Raw genomic sequence first — 3983 nt, forward strand, 5'->3', positions numbered from 1 at the left:
GATTTTGCTGGAAGGAGGAATAAAGGCATTGGGGTCTGGGCTGAGTCCCACGTGTGTGGCAAAAGAAGGTGGGAGAAAACCTCCTCCAGCTGTGCCAGGCACCATGGCAGGGCCTCCCGGCTGACTCCAGTCAGAGCCATGCACAGAGACGGGCTGCGGCCAGCACGGGCTATGGGAATGGATCTGGGGGCAGGGGGAGAAGTACAAAAAGGGGCTGAGTCACCTGAGAGTTTCTGTGGGGTGGGGAAAGGCAGCTCTGAGGTCTCCCCTGCTCCTTCCTCCCCACCCAGGCCTGACAGCCGCGATTCCCAGTGGGAGCAAAGGGCCAAAAGCCGGGATGGCAGCCAGGGTGGGTGGTGGAGACAGCACTGGCACTTCCCCCAGCCTTTGTGGATCAATTCACATCGCAGGTTTTGGTGGTTTGTTTGCCAAAAATCCTCGATCGCTGCAAGTGTCACAGGTGAGGAGCGAGCACATCCGGCACTTCGGGGAGATCGATATCTCTGCGGTTGTAAATATCCCAGGAAATCAATGGGGGATGTAAAGTGGATTTCGTCCATTTTCACTTTTAACATCTCTTTGTAATAAAAACGCTATTTTAATAAATGGAAATGGGGAGATTCACTGCTGGGCCACTGCGGGTTTCAGCAGCGCTGGGTTTTTGTCGTTCCCACTGCCATTCCCTGAGCTCTGCCAGTGCAAAACCCCTGGATGAGGCTGAACTGTTCCATTTCATCCTCTGTGCCTCTCCTGCTCCGGGGCAGTTCTCTCCTGTGAAGCCTCCGTGTTTCCAAACCTCCCAATCCCTCGGAGCAGGTATCCAGCCCCGTGCACAGATGTGTGGGAGTCAGCCCGAGGCACAGGGTGGGGTTTATTCTCTCTGATCCTACCAGCTTTTCCCTTCCTTTCCATGTGGGTCTTGACCCCACGGAATGAGGTGCACCAAGGGGGGATGGGCCTAAACAAAATTCTTGCATCCAGGATGGAAAAAAGCCCCTCACTGCACCCTGGGCAGTGCTGGAAATGGAATTTTCACCTCTTTGTGACTGCTGTGCAACAGCCACTTGTTAATTACAACATAAAACCTCTTACCATATGAGAGACGGATTTATGGATGAAATTCCCTGATCAATATTCACAGCAGCGCCAGGAAGAAACGTGTGGGGTAGTAGGGAATATTTTTTAATTCTTTTTGGTAATTATTTCTCTCTGGTTTAATATTGGCTGACCTTGGAGAATGTAAAAGGAAAACAGAGACGCTGAACATGGAGCCTGTCCCACGGGGACCTGCTGAGGGAGATGCCAGTTGCCCGTGAAAGAACAAGACACCAAAAATCCCTTGTGGCACTGCAAAATCCTCTCTCACTGCCCAAGCACATAGGACTGTGGGAGAGAGGCCAGTGCAGGGCAGCTCCAGGGCCCAGCGGCAGCTCCAGGGTCCAGCAGCACCTGGTGTTGCCTCATTCCCTCTCCAGGAAGGATGGCAAGAGCTGTGCTCCACCACAAGGCTGGATTTGGGAGAAGAGGTCGGGAAGAAGGAATCCCAACGGAGCAGCCAGCCCTCTGGCATTGCCCAGGGTGGGTTTGGCATCGTCCCTGGCAGACCTGCCGGTGCTCTGCTGCAGGGCCGGGGCACAGCAAACGCCGGACTGAGCCGCCACCGCAGCTCCTGCGGTGCAGCTCCTGTTTGCCCGGATAATGGTCGGGCATTGAGCGGATCCAGGGGTTTAACCTCTTCCAAAATGTTTGTTAACCGGATTTATCCGGTGGCTCGGCGTCAGCAGAGCACGGGCAGGCTGCTGGAGCAGGGCAGGAAGCGAGGCCGGAGTGTCTCCATTTGTCTGGGAACGCGGTGCCGCTGTCCGGGCTGGTGCCCGCAGAGCCCCACCCTCCCCGGGGAGGGCACGGACGTGTCTGGGCAGGGTCCCAGACATTCCTGGGAGACGCGCACCTGAGTTCTGGGAGTTCCCAAGGCAATTAGCATCTCTGTGCTAACCGTGGTTTCTCCTCTGTCTAGGCAGCTCCTCCATCAAGGTGTGGATCTGCCGTGTCTGGGCGCTGGCGGTGACGCTCGGGGAGTTTAATTAGAGCATGGCTACGACAGCAGTGCTTGTGCAGCCATCCCACCGGCCAGGTCGGGACCCTGCACTGCCTCAGTGCTTCCTCCCCTGGAGAAGAGATCTTGGGATACCTTCAGCGTGTGCAATGTTCCCGTTCCTGCCGCTAAATCAGACAGGGATTGCTGGTGTCAGGACCGGGCTGGACGCACCCCAGGACACCGCTCCAAGCACCATCCCAGCTCTCCAGACACCAGCCAATGGTGCAGCAGCCTGGCCCCCATCACCGGCGAGCCAGTGGCACCTGGCAGAGACACCTTTCATGTCTCCAAGAGTGGAAGTCAGCACATGGATAATTACAAGGCAGCGCATCTCCGTGCCCTGTGACTAAGGCACCATGTAGAGCAAAGGTAGGAACAAACCACCAGAAGAGCAAATAAATAAAGAAGGCAGCTTTAATAATGGGGTAATTACCCAGCTTAAGTACACAATCATCTCGCATTTTGCTAAACTTTATGACACATGATGACAAGTTAATAAATGAGATGTCTTACCAGCAGTAAAACAGCTGTTACCAGCCACCTTGTATGTCTGGGTAGCCCAGAGCAAAAAAACCCACCAAGCCAAATGAAAAGAAACTGGTTATTTCTGTTTGTGAAATAGCCCGGGTAATAAATCACCATTAATGATGCTGTCACTTATCAAAGGGAAAGCTCTTGTTGCAAAAGCCTTTGAAGTCATGGCACCTATAATTTCCTAACTATAAAAAGGTACCTTTGTGTGTGTGTCATACCTGGAACCGGCGGCAACCAGGAGGTGCCAGGAGTTCAGCACCGCCCAGCCCCACACGAGCGCGGCAGTGAGGAGGGGGTGCCCGGGCTCGGGCTGGGCTGCACAGGCCGTCATGAAGCCCCAGATCTGGCAGGGATCGATTAGTGATGGTTTAAAGGTGGTTTTCCTCTCCTCCCTGCACCTAATAGCTTGTTTGCCCAGGAATATTAGGGTGGTTAATTCATATTAATTAACAGGGATCCAATGTGGTTAAAATAATCAACTTGACATCTGCAGTGGCAGGATGGGCTGGGAGCAGGACTCAGAACTGCTGGCAGAGCGGAGCCCCCTCACTGCCCCGGCCCTCACTGAGCCTCGCGGGGCAGCCCGGCCCTCCTGCCCTCCCATCCTCATGGGGAAGCACAAACTGTATTAATGGTGGCACAATTATCACATTTCAGTGAGAATCTTCATCCGCAGTGTGTCCTGGAGACACAGCAGCAGCATCTGCCGGGCTCCAGCTCCGCTCTCCTCCTGCCCCAGCCCTTCACTGCACAACTGCTGAGCCCGGGGACGAGTCGGGGCGACAGTGACAAATGCGGCCCTGAAGAGGAGCAGTCTGGCTGTCACTCGAGATTAAGTCCTCTGTCACCAGAGAGCAGGAGGTACCAGGTGCTTGAGCTCAAGGAACCTCTCCCTCAGGGGTGAGGAAGCAGCAGGTAACGGGAGGCACGAGCACGGGTGACAATCCTGTGTGTGTGTTCAGGAGCACAGAGGGGCCGTGGGGACACTCGGGACTCTGTCCAAGGGTGCAGAGAGGTGGTGCAGAGCAGGGCAGCCCCACTCCCCCCCACCTCGATGCTCTCACAGACGGGGAAATGGGTTTCATGGGAAGATCTCACCGACCTCAAAGCCGCCAAAGCTGAGCTCGCCCCAGCATTGTGTACAACAGCCTCCAGCCAAGCCCAGCCGATGGAGGGTGAGGTACATCCATGGGTTTGAATGCCCCAGGGTTTTTTGGCATTGCCAGGGCCCGCCAAGCAAAGTGGGGCAAGCCCTCGGGAGGGGCAGGGTCACAGCACAGCCCTGCCCTCGGTACCTCCGGCACATCCCCTGAACAAAGAGGGGAGGGTTCTGCTCCCCATCCCATCCATC

General features: G+C 55.6%; 1 long non-coding RNA gene across 1 annotated transcript in view; it reads left to right on the forward strand.

The window, feature by feature from the left end:
- The first annotated feature begins 1015 nt into the window (after positions 1-1015).
- Positions 1016-3983, forward strand: part of LOC108446171 — a 10119-nt gene continuing 7151 nt past the window's right edge. Inside the window, exons 1-2 of the long non-coding RNA XR_001861296.1 lie at positions 1016-2467; positions 3290-3547. This is a non-coding gene — a long non-coding RNA (uncharacterized LOC108446171). The remainder of the gene's footprint in view (positions 2468-3289; positions 3548-3983) is intronic.

The sequence above is a fragment of the Corvus brachyrhynchos genome, unplaced genomic scaffold (genome assembly GCF_000691975.1).
Source record: "Corvus brachyrhynchos isolate BGI_N302 unplaced genomic scaffold, ASM69197v1 scaffold150, whole genome shotgun sequence".
Classification (NCBI taxonomy): domain Eukaryota; kingdom Metazoa; phylum Chordata; class Aves; order Passeriformes; family Corvidae; genus Corvus; species Corvus brachyrhynchos.